The 23594-nt window shown below is 38.1% G+C and overlaps 1 pseudogene; it reads right to left on the reverse strand.

Moving 5' to 3' along the window:
* Positions 1 to 500: 500 nt before the first annotated feature.
* On the reverse strand, positions 501 to 2558 carry LOC106983146 (THO complex subunit 5 homolog; annotated as a pseudogene).
* Positions 2559 to 23594: the final 21036 nt, after the last annotated feature.

The raw sequence follows: 23594 nt of genomic DNA on the forward strand, positions 1-23594 counted from the left end.
AATAACAGTCCATGCCTACTGTGTACCATGTTCTGTGCTGGGTACTGAGTATATACCAGTGTTTTTTAATCAGGAGTAATTTTGTTTCTTAGGGGATGTTTAGCAATATCTGGAGGCATTTTTGTTTGTGTAACTGGGAATGATGAGGCAGGTGGGATACTACTGGTATCTAGTGGGTGGGGCTCCTACAATTCACAGGGCACAGGGCAAAGACTTACTTGGCCCAAAATGTAAATAATGCCAAAGTTGAGAAACCATCCTGTAAACTGAAGAACAAGCAGATACGTTCTTTGCCCTTAAGTAGACATATTGTAAAGAAACATACAAACAAATGTATAAAAAATTATCAAAAGTGCTTTGACCCAAAGAACAAGGATTAGTAGAGCAGATGGGTAGCACAAAAAGGAACAGGGACCCACAGATGACAGGTACTCATTTTTTTTTTACTTGGTCAAGTGCCACTTTAATAGGCTAGAAATAAAAAAAAATCTGTCTTTGAAGAATATCAAGAACCACCTGTGGGCCAGAACAGAAAGCAGAGGCATAGTACTTAGGGCCTAGGGGAAAACAGCAGGCTGAGTGGGAGGTCAGTGTCCAACATCTTCTCCTGGGGAAATTCCTTGGGCCCCTCCATGCTGTTGTCATGACTCTCCATCTCCAGGTAGACGTCCAGCAGCACACACAGGTGCTGCAGCTGGTCGGTCAAGAGCCAACGGCTGGGTCCGGGGCCGCACAGCTCCTTGTAGCACATGTTGACCTTGCTCTCCATGGCCTGAATGTTGTCATCGTTGCTATTGGCTTTCTCTCCTTTCCAGTTCAGACACAGCTGGAAGACGGGATGGAGGAGTAGCTGGGGTTCAGCACCATGGCAGCTTGGAATTTGGCTGTGCCCCTTTCCATGAGTGTCATGTAGTAAAGATTGGTGTCCTCATCCAGTCCCGCCTTCACAATGTCCTTGGTGAAATGCAGCTCCATGTAATACTCATGGGCAACTGTCACCCACTTTACCAGGCGGGAGACAACCTTTGCAAGGAAGAGGTACTGGCAATCACTGGTAACTGGTACAATGCAATGTTTCAGGGATGCAAACTATTTGTGGAGGGCCAGGAGGGACTGCACCCTGGTCTTCAGCAGTTTCATGGTGGTCTCCATGTGGCTGGTGCTCAGCGAGTGCTCAGCAATCACCGTGTGCTGGGGCTGCTCTTTGGGGAAGTGGAGGCCACATAGCTTCTGTACCCACAAATAGGGGTGACCTAGGTCAAGTACATAGTCTCTCAAAGTCAGGATGCCAACTTTATCAACTTTGATTGGCTGGATTCAGTCTTCTTTCCATGATCCCCTGGATACAAACAGCTCAGGACTGAGTCAGGAGACAGCAAGTCACCTGCATTGATGGGGGTGATCAGCTCTGTGGTGGTTGTCACTTTGGCCTTTACCGTCATGATGTTGAGGTTCATGAGGTAGTAGAAAGTCAGGTGAAGCACACTGTCATCTTTGCATTTCAGGTCCAGCATGACAGATAGCGGGTGCCTCTTCAGCATCTCCTTGCGCTTGTCATCCAACTGAACTCCCAGTGTGGGTAGCCGGCATTTCGTGGTCTGCTCCTCTTCAGCATCGGAGTCACTCTCATCATCTTGGGAGTCTTCAGGAGGCTTAAATAGAGCCTTGGCTTTGTCCACACTGCCTTCGATTGCCACAGACAACGTCTTATCACAGGCCTACCCATACGCAGTGGCCTGGACAAAGAAGACATAGAGAGGTGGTGGCAGATGTCTAGCTGTCTCATATTGCTTATGGGCCTGGTCGAACGGCATGAATAGGTACTCTTTCACTGGGAAGGAAGCCTGCATGATGCTATTGAGGCAAGGCTGGAGGCTGCTCAGGTATTCCTTCTTCACCTCAGTCTCCTAAAGGATCTTCTCCTTGTTGGACAGGCACACTTGGTACTTCTCTGCCAGCCTTTTTTGCTGCTCCAGTCCCAGTCCAGATGTGCCAGGGTTTGCTGGTGAGGGTCTCCCATGGTGACTTCAGCCTTGCTAATATCTGGAGGAGCCTCCTTATAAAACTCCTCTAAACTGACCAGATCAATTTCTTCATGTTTCAACTTAAACTCCAGACATTTGGTGATCTCTTTCTGCAGGTGCATCACCTCATACAACAGGTTCTGGAGCTGCAGGTGATAGGCATCTACTTTCTGCATAGCCTCATGGGTCTGGTCTCTTCCTTTCTTCAACCTGATATGGGCTAATCGATTAAGCTTCTTTAGAGTTATGAAATGCACACAGCTCTGGATCCTCCGATCTTCTATCTCAACTGCCACATCCTTGTCTCCTCGGCTCTTCAGGTCCTGGATCTCAGCCATGAGCCTCTGCATCTCCTGGCACGTGTACTTGTACAGCTCACAGTCTCTCCCAGGGTCCCGCAGGTCCACCTCAGTCTCCTCGCTGTAGTATTTTACCCTCCTGTTCTGTGTTGGAACGGTTATGCTTGCCTTCAGATGGAGTTCCATCACTTCAGATCACTTTGGGCTTCCGTTTCTTGCTTGATTCTGATGACATGGTTGTTTGGTAGGGTCAGGAGGAAATAGAGACCACGCGCAGCCCCAAACCTGTCCCCGATACTCAAATTTTTGTTGACTCTATAAAACCCCTTCTATCACCCACTAATTATAACAACCTGTAATATAAAGATATTTTCCGTTCAATTTTTTTTAACTCCTTTGCTCTTTGAATCATATTAGCTCATGTGAAAATTGCACACTTGTAATGTTCTTTGAACTTTACATCAACTCCAGCTGTGGCAGCCATTCCTGCAATGCTTTCATAGACTTGCTATCCACGAACCCTCTATAGCACAAATGGAGCTTCAGCTATTTAATCTGGACTTCTCAGTGTCAGGGTCCATGGCTGGGAGGGTGTGAGGGAGATTTTCTCTGATGACAGTAAGATGAAATATGGAATTGTATAGAAGCATGAGGAGAAGAAGCTGTCAATTATGTGGTAGGTTTTAGTGCTCAGTTGAGGACCTTTATCATCTGCAGAGGATGCTGTCAGCCTCCTCTCATACTTCTGGGTGGAGCACCAGCATTGTCCTTGAGAGACACTGCTTCCTCACACTGTAGACCAGAACTTTCTGGCCCTAGGGAAAGTCATAACCAATGATACTCAAGCCTGGACATTGGTTGGACTTTGTGAAAAAGGAGGCATTTTATTTCCATTCTGATTGTTAACAAGAAAATATAGGAGTCTAGATTTGCTGGCAATTGTCTCACCACAAAGAAAAGAGTGCCTTCCTTAATATAGAGCCAATCCAGAGGGAATCAAAGCAGGGCAATGAACCAATGATATCATTTCAGTCCCAGAATCCAGCATTGCTCAATGCCATCTAACCTGGGTAAATGTGTCAATTTGGTTTAAATCACAATATAACTAAGTAAGATTGAACCTACATGTGGTCCTGAGCTGAACTGCAATCAAACTCAGATAAAAAGGACATGGTCCAGCCATTTAGAATTTCACATTTATTAAAGGAAACAATTTTATTTGTGAGCACCTATCATTTTTTAGTCACTACACCTAGATAATGCATATGGGCGATTATCTTTATTTTATTAGACTTTATACTTAGTAATTTTCCCAAATCACAGAATAATTAAGTGATCATCCAGATTTTGAACCCAACTCTTTCTTGATTCTGAAGCTCCCACACTTTGCTCCAAATCATATTTTCTTTCTGTAATTACCATATGAAAATATTTTATATAATAAGATTGAAATACATTTCTATTAGTGTGCAGAAGAAGGAAAAATATAAGTACAAAAGTGTTTCACAGACCAAATATTGAAGTTTTATAGGGTGTGGAAAGGAGAAAAGATGGAAAGGGGCTTTTAAAGACTAATTTTTACTGGCCCTTTGGGTTAAGCCCTGTTCTAAGTGTTTACTATATTAATTAATTTACCCTCATGGTAACCTTATCAAATGATTGCTATTATCCCCAATTTTAAAGATGACACAGAATGTGGAGAGGTGGACTAATCTGCCCAAACAACTGAACTAGCAGTTGAACCCAGGTGGTCTAGCTACAGAGCACACATCTACATGCTATACTGCCTCTCATATGGGTATACACAAGTTACAGGAAGTATATGCACATCAGTGACAAGAAATAAATGAATATCATGATTTAGATATCAATTTGATATTTGCTTATAGCCAAATCAAACTCATTTTTAAATTATTTACAGATGGCTTATAGAGATTTATTTTGCAAAATGCTTCATTTGGGATTACCAACTCCATACACTATAGATTAGACACTTTTTGGATGTGACGTGGACAATTATAAAAGTTAATACATTATAGCCAAAGATTAAACTTTAGCTTAACAGAGAATATATGACAACTCTTAGAACTTATTTTTTGGCTTGCAGCACAGCTTAAGTCAATATATTTATTCAGCAACTATTTTTTGTTTACGCCTACCCTTACCAAACATAGAGCCTAGAAAGCTAGTTACAGTTCTATCAGACAAAAATATAAGATAAGGTTATTTTCTGAAATGATATAATTTATGTCTACGTGTGCACATGTGTGCATACCCACAAATTTATACATTCATCTATTCACATAAACACATGCACACATATGAATGTAACTCCCTGTATGCTTTTACATACAATGGGTTATATCTGAAAAAGAAGAAATAAGTCCTAATAATTTTAGTTGAATCTGCTTTTGTCTTTAAACATGGCATAGAAATGTTAACATTCTGTATCAAAGCCCTATAGCAAAATTTCAAATCAAAATTGTTAGAAATATCACATTTAATCAACACTTTCTATAATATAAACTTCCTAAGAATTTTTTTTAATATTTATTTATTTATTTATTTATTTATTTATTTATTTATTTGAGAGAGAGACAGCATGAGTGGGGGAGGGGCAGAGAGACAGGGAGACACAGAATCTGCAGCAGGCTCCAGACTCTGAGCTGTCAGCACACAGCCCAATGCAGGGCTCGAACTCAAGAACCGTGAGATCATGACCTGAGCTTAAGTTGGAAACTTAACTGAGCCACCCAGGCACCCCTATAATTTTTTTTATAAATAGACAAATAAATAAAATCATACAATTTAATATAATCACATGAAAAGGAATTTATTGAGAGAAAGTATTGTGTGCTATGAAAATGTGGCTGCACTACTTATGTTTTCAGTCAAATGACTCTAACTCTCTGGAGCCTCAATTTTTTTTTTTTATTTTATTTAAAACAATTTCTAATGTTTATTTATTTTTTTTATTTTTGAGAGACAAGAGAGAGAGTGCAAATGGGGGAGGAGCAGAGAGAGAGGGAGACACAGAATCCGAAGCATAGAGCCTCTCATTCTGTAAAATGAGAATAAAAATTTAAGCTTGTTTTAGGGTTATTGAGAACACTGAATTAATCACACTGCTGCTACACAATCAAGGCCCAATAAATCATAACTCATTATTTAACATATATACACTTTTATACTATGATCTAAAATGTGTATGATTCATAATCCTTGACATTGTTTCCTGAGATAGATCAGAATGTTAAGAAGCACCTTTATAAAAACAGTGAAATTTAAAATGAATTCTCTGGTGATTTATTTCAGGTTGTCTTTGAAAAAGACTCAAGTTGCTTAGGGAAATCTGGAAACATTTTGAGAACATTTTGCCGGCTTTTTTGTTGTTGTTGCCTTCTTTTTCTTTTTATGTACCCCCTTGTAGTGAGCATCTACACAGGACAGAGGCTACGTTGTTTGTCCTTTGGCTGCCTTAGACCAGACACGTTTTCTAGGAGGTTCTCTTAAGCATAGCACCTTCAATTCTCCAACACAGGGCTGCAAACACTAACTATGGGCCCAAGCCTGATGCCTCAGACCTTTCAACCCTCCCAAAACCCTTTAACTCCTCACTGTGATATAAAGAAAAAAAAATTATAAAATAATGATGTTTGCTGTAATTATGCAAGAAATGTAAGCAATTAGGATAAGAAATTACATCAAAATAGAAGCTGTGTCTACCTTGTAGCAACTCTACAGGTCAGGACTTACATGTAGGAAACAGCTCAAGCACAAAGATACAAGCGCATCTGGGTTACATATGCATGCTGTGTGGTAGCACTGTTATTAAATTGGAAATAACCTAAGTATCAGTTTGATGCTGATGAAGTAAATTCTGTGAGAAATTTAAAATGCAATCCTATGCAGTCATTAAAAATAATGTATATCTGTATGTACTGATTCAAAAGATATCCACAATGTATTCAAGGCAGGGGATCAAATTACAGAAAAACATTTTACAAACCCATTTATATAACAATCCATACATATAAATATAAATATAAATATTTATAGACAGATAGAACAATATCTGGAAAAATATTGTTTTCCAAAGTGTCAGAAGTGATTCTCTTTGAATATTAGAATTCTAGATAATTCCTGCATCTCTTTACTGCTCTTACATTTTGTTTTGACACTTATCATGTACACTGAGAATTTTTATTGAACAAATATCTGACTACTTTTTTTAAGGGATTTATTTATTTATTTACTTATTTACTTATTTATTTATTTAATTTTTTAAGTAGACTCCCTGCCCAATGTGGAGCTCAACATGGGGCTTGAATTCAGGACCCTGAGATCAAGACCTAAGCTGAGATCAAGAGTCAGCCGCTTAACTGACTGAGCCACCCAGGCACCCCAACTGCTTTTTTAAGGTGCAGAACTGTGATATTTATCATGTTAAACTCAAGTCCAACTGTATTGTTTTTGATCCAGATAGAAAAATACATCTGTTGAGTTGCCATTCTGGTCTATGAACACTTAATATGCTATCTAAATTGGACTTTGCATTAACATACTGAGAAAAGTAGAATCATAACTATAGTTAAAATGAGGAAACTGATACTAAGAAAGGTCAAGTAACTTAGCCTCATTCACACAGTTCATAACTAAATAGGTCAAGAAATCAGGATTCAAAGCCAAGTTCCATTCTCTTTGCAATACACCACATAAGAAGGAAAGATACGAAATTTAATCATGGCTCTCTTGCTTCCAGGTCTAGCTTTTTTTATTTCAATTATCCAATTATTTTAAGAGAGTTTAAGGAGTTTATATGGTTCCATCTAGTGATTATATTTTGCATTATATTCAATAAGGATAATCATAACCAGCATTTATTTTATTTTACTTTTAATTTTGTTTAATGTTTATTTTATTTTTCGAGACAGACAAAGCAGGAGTGGGGGAGGGGCAGAGAGAGAGGAGACAGATTTGGAAGCAGGCTCCAGGCTCTAAGCTGTCAGCACAGAGCCTGACACGGGCCTCAAACTCATAAACCAAAAGATCACGACCTGAGCTAAAATCAGATGTTTAACCGACTGAGCCACCCAGGCACCCACCTTCTTCTTCTTCTTCTTCTTCTTCTTAAGTTTATTTCTTTATTTTGAGAGAGACAGAGATAGCACAAAAAGGGAGGGGCACAGAGAGAGGAGAGAGAATCCCAAGCAGTCTCTGTGCTGTCAGTGCAGAGCCTGATGCGGGGCTGGAACTCAAGAAGCTGTGAGATCATGACCTGAGCCAAAACCGAGTTGGACACTCAATGGACTGAGCCACCCAAGCACCCCACACCCAGCATTTATTGAACAAGGTTCTTTTCAGAGGACTGACATGGATTACTATTATCTAAATTTTACAACCAGTCTGTATGTTAGGTACAATAAGTATAAGGGTCACATAATGACTGAGAGTGACCCAGAATGCTTAAATAATTTGCCCAAGGTCACAGAAAAGTAAATGGTGGAGCAAAGTATTCTATCCCAGGCAGTCTGACTCCAAAACCTGTACTCCTAGCCACAACCCTGTGCCTAATTTATACAACCAGCTAAGTACTGATTCTTTCATAGTGGCCATCTTTGGAAGCCAGGTATTTATTTCACTAAGCTGCCACTGTTCAATATACATTTGGGCATCTTATTAGCACAGTGACATATATAGGTGTTTTTATTTGGACTGACAACTTTGGATGCCTTTTTTTCTTCTTTCCCTTCCTTTTTATACAGCTCATTTGTACACACAGAACTACTACTCCTGACCTAATAGACAAGAGTGAAAGAACCGCTGAGTTAATCTGCTATTGCCCTTGGCTTTTAGCAGCTACTCACGAACTGAACAGGGGAGAAGGACTGTCACATGCGTGGTCAGGAAACAACCAGCCTGAAGTCAGTTCATCTACACACTGCCCGCTCGCCTACTGAGCCAAAATGTGATGATGACCTGGGAAGAATACGAACTGCAGAATGCTGTCAATTGAAGACTACCTTTGTCCAAGCAGAAAATGCCAATTTACATGTGAAAGGATAATCTTCTGTTTACACTTCACAACAAGGCTGTGATTGCTCCTACAAACACTGTGCAGTTAGGGGCCATTAACAGCCATTAATAAGTGATACTAGTGTATTTCCTTTGTATATTGAAATTTCACACGAAGAAGCAACACTCAAGCTCATTCAAACGAATTTGCTTCTGGTCCAGATTTAAACTAATAACTATTTAGATTATGGAGCCCAGGGAAAGTGTAAAGAAGATTTGGTTGCATATATATATTATTAGAATTCTGTGTGGGGTGCCTGGGTAGCTCAGTCAGTTAAATGTCCGACTTAGGCTCAGGTCATGATCTCGTGGTTTGTGAGTTTGAGCCCTGCATCAGGCTCCGTGCTGGCAGCTCAGAGTCTGGAGCCTGCTTAGGAATCTGTGTCTCCCTCTTTCTCTGCCCCTCCCCCACTTGTGCTCTGCCTCTCTCTGCCTATCAAAAATAAATAAATGTAAAAATTTTTAAAAAATTAACAAAATTTAGGATTCTGTGTGAGCACAATCTGTATATTGAAGTTATAAAAAGTAACAGAAACAAAATGTTCAATTTCTGAATAAGGAAATCTGCATATACCTCAAACCAACCATCAGGTCATATTTGATGCTTTCAGATAATAGGAATACAGAAATCTTTAATAAAAATGATCTAGGCGTTTTCACAACCACAACAGGACACATGCCCAGAAAGGACGCTATTCGAGAAAAGCATTCCCGGGTGCTTTTTGCTTTAGTATTAATCAAGGAAGTACTCATAGTATCTTGGTTTGACTACCTGGCTTAAATCCTGGGCTGACTTCTCTAGGGGAAGTCAAAGAAATATGAACAATTTCTGACACACAGTAGGAGACCATGGGATTCAAACTGCCAGACGCTTACCTAGGGATGCAAAATTTAAATGAATGAAGCAATTATAGAGCTGTAGAAAAAGTATGTACTTAACCTTAGTACTCCTTCTCAGTTTGAGTTATTACCCAAATGGTTAGTCAGATTGAGCTAATGTTACTTTTGGACAGAAATGTTGAATGTATCAATCCTGTAGCATGATTAAAAAACTGATTTATTATTTTTTTTTCTTAAAGGCATCACAAATCATTTTTTAATGATTTTTTAAAAAGAAAGTGTAAAGGAATTTGCCAACCTCACTACCTTCTAATGAACTAACCAGCATGAAGTTTATTAATTCAGAGAAAAAAAAGTCACATCAATTATCAGCTGCTTTATATATAAGACATATTAAGGTCTGCCATACATATTGATAAATAATAGACCAAATTTATATATGGAGACAGAGAAAGAGAGGGGGAAAGAGGAAGAGAAAATTTCTTTCATATAGATAGATAGATATCTCCATCCTTGAATAGACAGTGATATCTTATTTATCTTTGTAGTCTAGTATATGATATATTTGATTAATTGAATTAAACTGAATTTATCTTGACCATCCTTATTTTTCACCCATTCCATTGAGTTTTGCTTCAGTCCCACAGGTGCCTAGCAAGGTACCCTTTGTATTTCCTACCGCATGCAGGAACATAGGGGTTAGGAGAGGACAAAGGATCTGTCCCTAAAAAGCACATGATCTAATTGATGTGACTTAGGCAAATAGGGACCAGTCAGAGAAACATGGAAACTGGTGGGCCAAACTGAGGAAAAGCATAAAGACAAGAATATCTGCCATTATGAGACAAGGGTTCTAGTCCTAACTCAGCTACCATGTAGCTGCCAGAGAGCTTTGGGTTACTAGCTAGTTTGCTCTAGACCTCACTTGCCGTCTCCGGAGGACAGGTCTGAGCAAGCCACTGAGCCTCTAAATTGGGCAAGTCTTTTTGAGTCATATCTGCTTCATATCTATATTAAGGTAGCAGTAATAGCTATATGGGCAAGATGCAAGCAACACAAATGAATACATGATGATTCAAATTAAAAAAAAAAAAAGAAAAAGAAATTCAGGTAAAGGCTATTGGGCATTTTATAGTTACCAAAAGGACCTGGATGAGAAAAAGGGTAAAGAAAGAAAAAGCCATGACACATAAACTATAGCTCAAACAATGCCACAGAATCTGCTGCTACTACTGCTCCCAGGATTCTACCACATGGCTTTCAGTGGATGTGGACAGTGCTGCCTGTTCTGAGGATGCTGCTGTAGGGCCACTGCTGCTCTTGCTGCCCAAAGAACTTCTCCCCTAGCCCGATTCCTGGGAGAAGGAGCCAGAGGGGCCAGGCTTGGGTCACAAGCCACAAATCAGCTATAAATTAAGATGAAGAGGTTATTGAATGGGAAGTATACACTTCCTTCCCCACCTAACCCCAAACTTAAAAATAGGGGGATTCTCGAGGTGCTCAGTCAGTTAAGTGTCCAACTCTTGGTTTCAGCTCAGGTCATGATCTCACGGTTTTGTTTGTTTGAACCCAGAGGCTCTGTGCTGACAGTGTGGAGCCTGTTGGGATATTCTCTCTCTCTCTCTCTCTCTCTCTCTCTCTCTCTTTCTCTCTCTCTCTCCCTCCTTCCCTCCCTCCCTCCCTCCCCATGCTCCCTCCACACTTGTGCTCTCCCTCTCTCTCTCTCTCAAAATAAATAAATAAACTTAAAAATTTTTTAAAGATTTCACACTTAGGAACAGAAAAGATATCATCCAGATATGGTGAAGTATTTGAGCCAAATTTAAATGGATATTGAGTACGAAAAACATATTTTCCACACACTCCAGTGTGATCCTTCCTTTGCTCCTTCAGAACGCTGTTTCTAATATTCTCATGAGTACATAACACATTTTAATGTGGTTAGTGATAAGGTTGCCCCCCCCCACAAAACTATGCATTGATATGGGCCTTATTTTTCTTTTGTATTCTTGGCACAGTTTAGGGATGAAATAAATATTTTGTTTTGTGTAGTTTTGTTTGTGGGGGTTGATAGAAAATAAAAACACATTGAAGAATATATGATGGTCAAAGTTTAATACTGCTAATCTGTAAAGAATTCATGCAGTCAAAAAAAAAAAGAATTCATGCAATCATTAAGAATATTGCAATCAATAAGAATATTACTAATGCTTTAATAGATACTAGAGCAAAGAACAGACGGACAACTCAGCAAAAAGAAAATGTAGCTAGATAACAAAAAATGTGAAAATTCCAATAATCCCAGAAATAGAAACCTATATGAAATACTATTTTTGCTTACCTAATTTGCAAGGATTTTTCCAAACCATAATATAATATGTAGCATATATAAAACAGAGTTAGTATTGTGTTGTCAAGGATTCAGCAAAATGGGCAGATTCACATATTTATAGAGGGGTATAAATTCATACCATTTAAAAACATTTAAGACATGAATCATGAGTCTTAAAATGTTGGTATCCACAAACTCAGCAATAACTACTCCAATTATCTATGCAAAGGAAACTGCAGGGGGAAAAACACATAAAAATGTTCACTGGGGCACCATTTGTTACAGTAAAACATTAGGGTATAAACACAGATTTCCAACAGGTTAAAAAATGGTCAGGTATACGAGGAAATATTTACTAAAAAGTATTATGCAACCATTGAAAATGATATTTATGAAATATTCATACTGACAGGGGAAAACGTTGCCATATGTACCTTGTACAGACAGGCATTGTAACTGATCACACCCCCTTGTAATTGTTTCCTTACATGTCTGGTCTCTTATGAAATCATAATCTCTTCAAAGTCTAGTATCTTGTCTTATTTATCTTTTTTGTCACTGGGAACTAGCACCCTGTTATCTAATTTCAGCTCAATATGTAGTTGAAGGATGAAATAAGTGATTGAATACGTTGGCAAATAAATGTGTGTGCTTTAGAAAGTTGTGTCCCTGAATGGTATATATGTCTGTTATTTTATGTATTTTGTGACAAGAACGGTACAACAGAAGATGATTAATCAATATTATGCAAAACCCTTACTCTAAAATCCCTTTTGAAATTCAACACCTCATCTGGGCAAAAAGCATTTTACTTTGCCTTTTATTTTGTTCAGCAGATATAAAGCTAAACACAATGGGCTCCTGATAAAACACAATACTGACTGGATTTTCAAAAGGCCTCTATAATATACATGAGCAGATAATTTCCAAAGTCCTTGAACAATACGATTAAAGTTACACAAGCACACATGCCACGCATGCGCAGACACACAGGTCCTGTCAGGCTATAAGCATCTGACTCAGTCCCACGGGGCGTAAAAATAATGCCCGCGGAAGATGCCAGCCAGTGAAGGAACAGCCATGCTCACAACTGGACATTGACCATAGCATGACTTTCAAATTTAAAGTAATGCTGAACGGAACCCACTAGAATTACATTTAGGTATGTTGTACTCGCTGTGTAATCTTCAGATCAGACAGAATATAATAGTCCCACCAAACTAGGTCAATTGTCAGACACTGGCATGTGCCCCTAAGACTGCCTAATGATTGGGATACATGTGCCTGGGCCAGGGAATTTTCATCGAAAAATTAATCTTCCTCAGACTCTCAAAAATAGCTAAAATACTCCAACCCCCTAGGTAGCACTGGGATTTACCTGCATATCATATCAATTATTCATTAAATGTTTTATGCATAAAGAGTGTGTTCCAAGGTTATTTATAGACATAAATAGGAAAATTTCAGAGAAGGAAAAACATAAGGCAATGTCACATATCTACTCACTCTGTTGCAAGGTTCTTATGTCACATACATGGGCCCTGAAAGGTGACTCATAATGTGCATTTTTCACCTGAGTAAACAAACTAACTGGAAGCAGGGGTGGGGGTGACTCAGGGCTGAAAAGCTGAGCCCTGCACATTAAAGCAGAGGCTTCAGAGTCAGACAGACATCAAAGTTCAGCTAGTTGCGTTGCTCTTACTTAAGCTGTCCTCAGTTACTTAGCCATTCTTGCTGTGGTTTCCTTGCCTCTAAATGGGAATAATAATAATACCTCATAGGTATATTTTGAGAATAAATGAGCCCACAAAGCACTTGGCACAGTTCATGGTTCACAACAACCACGAACTAATACTATGTAGTTGGCTAAAATTTCAAGAGTTCATGTGACTCAGTTGATTAAGTCAATAGCACCTGACGATAATGAAAGCCTTCCCACTCTGAAAAGTGACATCTCCGTGAGAGATCATGCACTTTTGCTTAACACAAATAACCAATAGGTTAAAGTGAAGAATAGTAAAGTCTAAGAATCTCAGGACTATCTGTAAAATGCTAAACAAGCATAGAAACATCTTGATATAAGTAAAAGACCAATTTCCTTCCAGCAACCTCACTAAGATCTGCTTACATGCTTGGTATGGGAGGAGGAGAAGGGCAATAGTTCAGGTGCAGAAGATCAAGTGATCCTGCTTTCATGGTTTTCAGCCACTTGGCCATGTTTCCAGCATAGGCTATGCCCAAGAAAAAAGAAGAAATAGAACCTATCTATAGCATGCCTTTAACAGATGAGAATAAGATACTGGGGCACCTGGGGGGTTCAGTCGGTTAAGCTTCTGACTTTGGCTCAGGTCATGATCTCTCACTAAGTGAGTTCGAGCCCCGCGTCAGGCTCTGGGCTGACAGCTCAGAGCCTGGGCGTGCTTCAGATTTTGTGTCTCCCTCTCTCTCTGCCCCTACCCTGCTTGCTGTTAATCTTTCTCTAAAAATAAATAAAAATATACTTTAAAAAAAAGCATAGCATTTTAAAAGGTGTTGTAGCTGCAAACACTGTTTTCTTTTTCTTTTTCTTTTTAATGTTTATTTTTAGGAGAGAGAGTGAGAGAGCGAGTGCATGAGCAGGAAAGGGGCAGAGACAGAGGAGGACAGAGGATTCAAGGCACACTCTGTGCTGACAGCAGAGTATCCGATGTGGGGCTGAAATGCATGAACCATGAGATTATGACCTGAGCCAAAGTTGGACACTTAATTGACTGAGCCACCCAGGTGCCCCTGCAAACACTACTTTCTTTAAACATTTTGGCACCCCCTTTATTTTTTTCTTTATCCAGGATATTTTTGTTTTTTTTTTAAGACACATGGAAGGGAGAGGTTGAATACATTAATATTTAATATGGTGGCACTTTGTCTATCTTCCGCCTTGCTAAAAATTACTAAGATCAATGGCATAAGAAAGTGAATATTTTATTAACATTATTTGAAACTTATGAATAGGTGGATGGAAGAGACCCTACAGCATAGGGCTTAACAGTTTTTTCACCCTGTACTTTAGTTTCTTCATCTGTAAACAGGAGTAAAGTCACATCTATTTACACATCAGAGGCTATTCTGGGCCCTATAAATAAATTATGTTATTAACATAACTACCGTATGAGGAAAGTAATGTGTCATCCCATTTTACAAATGAGTCAATGGCGATGCAAACGGGTAAGTCATGCCTAGTAACTGGTAGAGTAAGAATTCAAATCCAGGATTCTTAAACTTGCATTCGTAGCCACAATACTATTTTGGAGGATTCAAGGAAGAAATCATTAAGACAATGGGGTATATATAGATACATAGACATTTCCTGAAGATCAAAAAATTTAAACCATCCTTCAAATTAGACATTTAAAATTCCTACATTCTCTAAGAAAAACTCCCAATAGAAATAAACATTGTATTTTATAACTCTGTGATATTCTCTCGGGTTTTCAAAGAATCTGAGATGGAAATGAGTAGTGACATAAGGATTTGTGACCAGATCAATGTGTAATTATGTTTTGGGTATAAAATTCTCCTGGGGAAAACTGCATTTAAATCCTCTGAAGAGACTCAGCTCAAGTGTATGGAAGACTGGTGATAAGTCACATTAGGAAGAGAAAAGAACAATGAGATGCAGCATGCTATAGAAGCATCTTTCTGAAGAATGCCCTGAGCCTCAGCAACAGGACAGGAAGCCTCCGATCAAGAAGAGAACCAGATCATTTTTCTCCTTTGCTGGTTATTGAACCAGTTGAACATAAGTTTGTAAGTAGCATTAATCTCGCTGAAGAATGTTTATGTATTTTTTTGTTCAAGATAAGAGAAGATGGTACATGGAAAATGATCTTTTCAACTACATCTATTTAATCTCTATCTTCCACTTGAGAGGACAGCTGTTTAAAAGTATAAATAAGGATAGGTTTCGTTTTCAATTAGAAGTGCAAAACAACACAGGCACTGAGAGAAGATGGATGGTGATGATGATGATGATGATGATGATGATGAAGAAGAAGAAGAAGAGATGGCAGCTGATTCAGGAGCCCCCACCACACAGCACCCCTTAAAGCATGCCATTCGCTGTAATCATCTACACTGTAAATGGTGCCTTTTAGAATTCATCTTGCAACATCACGGCCCTTGTTCAGTTACTGTTCTAATCACTTTTCACATGTTACCTTATTGAATCCTCAAATAACTATAAACAAGTGACTACCATTCACAAATTTTAAAAATGCTTAGTCCTGGGGCACCTGGGTGGCTCAGTCGGTTAGGCATCCGGCTTCAGCTCAGGTCATGATTTCACGGTCCATGAGTTCAAGCCCCGCGTCAGTCTCTGTGCTGACAGCTCAGAGCTTGGAGCCTGCTTCAGATTCTGTGTCTCCCTCTCTCTCTGCCCCTCCCCCATTCGTGCTCTGTCTCTCCCTGTCTCAAAAATAAATAAACGTTAAAAAAAAATTAAAAAAAAAATGCTTAGTCCTACTTACAGTTAGCAATGGCACTGTAAATCAAAGCAAGGTTTTCTGGTTCTAGAAACTACTTACGTCCACCCCACTCTGCTACTTTTCTAAGAAGAAAATGAGGAAAGCATGATCAAAATATTAGTAATTTAATGCAGTCCAAGATGGATTACGTGTCCTCAGTCTATTCTTCCAACTGATTACAATTAAAAACTCCAGACAGAATTTAAAAATTAACTATTTGATGCATGGAATTGTTAAGTCACTATATTCTACACCTAAAACAAATACAACACTGTATGTTCACTAACTGGAATTAAAATAAAAACTGTGAGCTGAAGACTGTGCAGAGAAGCTTTGTTTCTTTTTTTATCCGCCTCTCTCAATGCCCTGCCCATGGGCAGTCCTAGCCATCAAACTTCAGTCCTGAACCACAAGTATGGGCATCTCAAACCCCAAAAGAAAGAAAAAGAAAATGTCTGTCCAGAGGAACTCAGAAAATGGGCCCCGTGTCTAAAGAGTATGAATGAAGGGTGCCTGGGTGGCTCAGTCGGTTAAGTGGCCACTTCAGCTCAGGTCATGGTCTTACAGTTTGCGGGTTCGAGCCCCACCTTGGGCTCTGTGCTGACAGCTCAAAGCCTGCAGCCTGCTTTCAATTCTTTGCCTCCCTCTCTCTGCCCCTCCCCCACTCACGCTCTCTCTCTCTCAAAAATAAAAACATTAAAAAAAAATAAAAGAAAGAGTGTGAATTAAATCTATTACTTTTATCCCTTTCTTCTCTTGCCACTTCTCCCACAGGACTACCACAGTCACGAAGATCTGTATGACAGAGCAGGAGGATAACACTAGAGGAAAACCCCACTTTTCTGACCAGCAAAACTGGGAAAAGAGATGCCATGCATGCTGGTAGGTGGGAGGTAGATTTTGCAAAGGAGAAAGTTGGAACGCAGATGGTTTTATTCTGTGCATGAACTCACACAAGTCCCAGGCTCTCATCCCAGAACAGGGTGTGCATGGAATCGACACAAAGAAAGCAAAGATTGTAAGAATTAAACATCTATATAAAACAACACCCAATTTCCAAACTTAGACCTGAGGAGCGCACACAGAGGCAGCACACCTGAAACGTCATAAAAAAAGGATTTTAGGGGCACCTAGGTAGCTCAGTTGGTTAAGCAACCAGCTTTGGCTCAGGTCATGATCTTAGGGTTCCTGAGTTCAAGTTCCGCATGGGGCTCCATGCTGACAGCTCAGAGCCTGGAGCCTGCTTCAGATTCAGATTAAAAGAACTTGCTCTTTTAATCTAACTTTAGACAGAAAAACAAACAGAAGACATTTTTTCAGAGGATATTAATAGGGCTCAGAACTTAACAGGCAATATTACAAATGTCTAGGATACAATCCAGAATGAATTGGTATACAAAGAATGAGGAATGGGTGACAAATTAAACAAATTAATGAACCAATGCCAACCTTTAGATGATCTAGATAAAACTTTAAAACAGCTATTGTAAGCATAATCTACGTGATAAAAATAAACTCTCTAGAAATGAAGACAGAAGTTCTCACTAGAGAAATAAAAACTGTTAAAAGGAAACAAATAGAAAATTTAGAACTGAAAAATAAAATATCTGAAGCTTTAAAATTATACTGAATGAGAACAATAGAATAATGAAGAGGTGAGAAAAAAGTATCAATATGCTTAAAGATAGAGCCATAGAAATAATCTGATCTAAAAATTAATAGGAAAAAATATTTATATACTGAGAACACAGCCTCAGGAACCTGTAAGAAATATCAAAAAGTCTAATATTCATATCACTGCAGCCCCTCCAAAAAAGAAGGGATTGATGCAAATAAAGTGCATGTGTATTTGCATTAATAATGGCTGAAATTTCCCAAATTTGGTGAAAGATATAAATGTATAGGCCTATAAAGGCCAGTAAACGCCAACAAGATAGACTCAAAGAAAACATGATAAAACACATAATTAAGCTGTTGAAAATAACAGATTTTTTTCTTTATACATATGCATATATAGAAATAATACATTACATTATAGGAGCAATGATTCAAATGTCTGTGGATGTCTCATCAGAAACCAAGGAGGCAGAAAGACAGTAGAACAATACCTTTACATTGCAAAAAAGAAAAGATTTGTCAACCTAAAATTTTGTTCAATATAAATATTTTTATGGAATAAAGACAAAAAAATCCAACTGAAGGAAAATTAAGAGAATGTGCTGCTATAAAACTTATTCCAAATGAAATGCTAAAAGGAGTTCTTAGGCAAAAAGTAAATGACACCAGAGGGAAACTTGAAATTTCAAGAATGAAGAACAAAAAGAAATGGTAAAGATGTGGGCAAGTGTGGTGATTTGATTCTTTTTTGATTCCTTTAAAATATGTATGACTATTGAAAGTATTATTTTGCTATATTTTGTCTGGTAGGTAGTTCAAAGAACACATGTATAACTTGTGACAATTAGAACGTAAAACAAGGAGATTAAAGAAGTATATTATAAGGCTTCTATATTTTCTTTGAGGCACTAAAATATTAAATCTAAGTAGATGGGGGAAAGTAAAATATGTATATTTTAGTCCTTAGGATAACTTCTAAAAAATAATACCAGGAGATATAGTCAAAAATTCAATCAAGAAGTTGGAAAGAAATATTAAAATAACTCCAAAGAAGGTAGGAAAAAGGAAGACAGAGAAATAAAACCATAAGAACAAACAGAAAGAAATGAAATAATTGACAAAAATCCAATCATATTGGGTCATTTATTGCTTTAAATATGCTGATACAAATAGCAAAGCAATGGAAAGAGATGCCATGCAAATACTAAACCAAAGTAAGCTGTAGTAGCCAGATTAATATCAGACAAACTAGATTTCTTAACAAGGAAAATTGCCAAAGACATTGCTTAATGATTTTTAAAAGGTCTGTTTATTTAGGAAGAAATAAAATTCGAATTTTAGAATTGAAAGGAGAAATAGACAAATTTGTTTGTTCTGTGGAAGACACCATTGTAAGAATGGAAAGACAAGGCACAGACTGGGAGAAAATATTTGCAAATCGCATATCTGACAAAGTATTAGCATCCAAAATATATAAAGAATTCTGTAAACTCAACAATAAAAAAACAAACAACCCAATGTAAAAAGCAGTCAAAGATCTGAACAGAAATTTCACCAATGATGATATATAGATGGTTTGAGAAGCTGTATAATGTCCCCCTCAAAGATGTCTACATCCTCATCCCTGCAACCCATGAATATATTACCTTATTTATGGTAAAAGGCACTTGGAAAATGTGATTACATGAAATATCTTGAAATGAAGAGATTATTTTGGATCATGATGGTCTGATACGAGGAAGGATCAGAGGAGATGGAAGATATAAATCTGAAAGGCCATCAAGGAGAGATTTAAATTGCTGGCTTTGAAGGTAGAGGAAGTGGTTATGAGCCAAGGAATGCAAGCGGGCTATAGAAGCTGGAAAAGGCAAGGACATGGATATTCCTATAAATTTCCAGAAGGAATACAGATCTGCCAACACCTAGATTTTAGTCCAGTGAAACTGATTTCAAATTTCTAACCTCTAGAACTCTGAGATAATAAATCTGTGTTGTTTTACAAGCCACTTAAATCATGGTAATTTGTTATAAGAACTGTATATAGCATATATACTATATAACACAAATGGCATGTACTTACATGAAAAAATCATTACTATCATTTCCATCTGGGATATGTAAATTAAAATCACAATGAAATACCACTACATAGGTACTAGAATGAAAAAAATGAAACAACTGACAATACCAACTGCTGATGAAGAAACTGAGCAACTAGAACAATCATATATTGCTGATAGGACTGCAATATGGTACAGCCACTTAGGGAAACAGTTTTGCAGTTTCTCCTAAAATAAAACTTATACCCACCATATGACCCAGCATTTCCATGCTGAGGTATTTACCCAAGAGAATTGACAACTTATGTTCACACAAAAACTGAAAGCAAATGTTTATGGTATCTTTATTCATCATTTTTAGAGCATCTTATAATTGCCAGAAACTGGAAGCAACCAAAATGTTTCTTAACTGGTAACTAGATTTAAAAAAAAAAGTCATAATAGATCCAGAAGTAGAACACTTCTCAGCAATAAAGACTGGATTAATTATTGGTACATGCAATGGCATGGAAAAATCTCACATGCATTATGCTACAAGGAAAGAAGCCAGACTCAAAAGGCAATTCCATTTATGTGCAACATTCTGGAAAAAGCAAAACTAAAAGTTCAGAGACCAGATCAGTGGTTGCCAGGGGGTTGAGGCTAGGGGGTGTCTTGACTACAAAGGAACAAAGGAACTACAAAGGAGGGAAGGTTGGAGAATGATGACACTGGTCTTCATCCTGATCATGCTGATAGTTATAGGACTGTATTCGCTTTTCAAAATTCATATTATTATACACCAAGAAGTAAATTTTACTGTATATAAATTCATAAACTTTTTTGATGGTAGGAACCAGCTTGGTACTTTCTGTTTTTGTGAGAGCAAGAGAGAGAGGGAAAGAGGGAATCCCACAAGGGGCAGAGAGAAAGAGGGAGAGAGAGAAGTGGGGTTCACCCAAAGCAGGGCTCAAGCTCACCTGAAGCGGGGCTTGAACTCACAAACCGTGAAATCATGACCTGAGCAGAAGTCAGGTTCTTCTTAACCTATTGAGCCACCCAGGTGCCCCCAACTTGATATTTTCAACCCAGTGTGTTCTGATTGCCTCCCTGCTCTTCACTGTGATTTTAAACAAGTCTCTTTATTTGTCTGGTCAAAAACATGTTCTCTAGACTGTGGGTTTGCAATTTACATCATCATATCAGAAGTATCGTTAAAAAAAATGTATCAATTAGGTAAGCATATTTTTTAAAATATTAGGGTTTAAGGTATACTCACTTTAATGGAAACCCTACTTGTTTGTCTAACTTAGATATAAGCAGTACCAGCTTATGTCCTGTCTTTCCCTCTTTGCTTTAAATCACTGTTGAAGCAAATATCATTATAGCTCCCACTGTACTAAGAGTCCATACGCCTAAAAGCAAAGAGCTACTTGAATTTTATTAAAGAGAGCTCATAAGGAAGAGATGGAGACATTTGGCATATAGTGTCTTAAATATTCATTTCATTTGTGCCCTCTCCCAAATTACCCTAAACTCAAACTTGAATCATTTCTTCTTTATCTATCCCTATTATCACCCCCCCCACACACACACATACATACATACATACAACAAACAGCCCTAAACCAGCCTTCTGAGCTGTAGAGTCCTCCTCCAGAGTTTCTTAATCAGTCATGGTGTTCTCAGCCAATGAAGTCTGAGACTTCCCTATTATAGCACTTGTGTGTAAGTGTGTGTGAGAAAGTCCAAAAGACAAATAGGCAAACCCAGCAATCAGATTGGAGTATTTTGAATAATGGGAACAGGAGGAATTAAAGGCAACAACTAAAAATTATTTTAGGAACAGTATTGAATAGACAAAATTTTACACATAAAACCACTATAGAATGTAATCCAGAGAGCCTACAAAAGTGTTACATTTTACAGTATAAGTGACGAGAGATTCCAAAGAATTGGGGCATTTGATTTTCTTTTCCTTTTTTTTTTTTTATCACTATCTTAATCAATCTATTGATTGATTAACTGTCTACTGGGTGCCCAGCATGGTCTTGTATTATGAATAATCACTACCACTCCCCACCCCAACCTACACACACACACACACACCAGTATATCAGTGCACGAATCAGTCACATAATAATACAAAAGAAATGACTAAATCACTACTAGTTTGTGACAGAACAATAGAACTTTCCATCGCTAGTTGGCCAAGAACCAATTTCCCTTTGGAGAAAAATGAAATCATTTACTTCCAGATGGAACAGAGATATGTGCCTAAAAGTTGGTTCTCTCCCTTTATATTGTCCACTGTCTTGAAAATAACAACATATATAACTTATACTACAGATTAAAGGTACAACAATTTTCATTCACTCCAAATAATGAATATCTGAGTATGATGCTTTCAGACTGAGATTGAGGAAATATTTTTTATAATGAAAAAGATGGGGAAAAACCCTGAAACCCAATAGTTAGCACATTAGCCTGAAATAATATCCATCTCTAGTTTGCATTGAAATGAATGTGATACAAGAATTTAAGCCATTTATTCAGAAGTTTTGCATTGAGCATCAATTATGTACAATGTATCATGTAGCAGGTAAGTTAATGGAGGATATAATTTGGCACCTAACATTATTAGAATAAGATAGAGATCAGCAAACTGCTGCCTGCTTTTATAAAGTTTATTGGAATACAGCCACACTCATTTGTTTATGTATTGTCTATGACTGCTTTTGTTTCCCAATGGCAGAACTGAGTCATTGTGACAGAGACCATATGCTCACAAAGCCAAAAATATATTCTATCTAGCTCTTCAAAGAGAATGTTGCTGAGTTCTGAAATAAAAAAAATTCCAGTGTATGTTTTCTGGGTGCTTGTTTAAAATATATCTTAGAAGTGCAGCAGAAAGGACTCAATGAAGGATGAGATGAAGAAAAATGAAGACAAAAGTAAAATTGAAAATGGTTTCTTTCTTTTCTTTTTTTTTTAACCTCACCATTGGATGAAACATGGTACCATTTACTTGGGGAAATATTTTTGGAAAGATAAAATTGGGGGGAAGGGCCAGAGTGGGCCTATTATCTGTTCAACAGCAGTACTCCATTTATGGGCCCCTGAAATGTTTCTGTGTTTATTTTACTTTTTTTTTCTTCTGAGAGAGAGAGAGAGAGAGGGAGCAGGCAAGGGCTAGAGAGCGAGGGAGACACAGAATCTGAAGCAGGCTCCAGGCTCTGAGCTGTCAGATGCTTAACCGACTGAGCCACCCCGGCAGCCTTGTATATTTTGATGTGTCTCCAATCCAAAGAGGTAGATACACTATGGCCACGTAAGCGGTGTAGTCCCCAAGAGTCCTCATTCTGGAACTAGATTTACTGGGGTTTGGAACCTGCCTTTAGCACTACAAACTACCAGATACAGGGCAAGTCTCTAGGCTTCCTTTTGCCTCAGTTTCCTCAACAATAAAAAGTAAAATGGCAATCATATCTGACTTAAAGTGTTGCTGTGAGCTTACAATGAATTAATATTTTTAAAACAGTAAGAGAAGCAAAGCATTTAATATAAGTGTTTCATAGGAAAGTAAAATTGAGCATGACAACCTTAAAAAGAAAACAGCTGGTTATTTTACAAGCAACATGACTTTATTTGGGAATAACAGAGGAATTCCAGACAAGCAAACAGCAGGCAAGTCCAAAGAGATAAAGGGAAGGTCAGCTTTTCTTGGGTGTTAGGAGGAAATTGGAAGAGTTGTTTGGAAGGAGAGTTTAGAGGAGAGAAACAAGAGTTAGAGTTTGTGACGGCTTCTCATTGGCTGCAGATGGTGGTTAGTGCTTTGTTGCTGGGGCCAGGAGCAATCTTCCTAC

This window comes from Acinonyx jubatus, chromosome D1 (genome assembly GCF_027475565.1).
Source record: "Acinonyx jubatus isolate Ajub_Pintada_27869175 chromosome D1, VMU_Ajub_asm_v1.0, whole genome shotgun sequence".
NCBI classification, from domain to species: Eukaryota; Metazoa; Chordata; class Mammalia; order Carnivora; family Felidae; genus Acinonyx; species Acinonyx jubatus.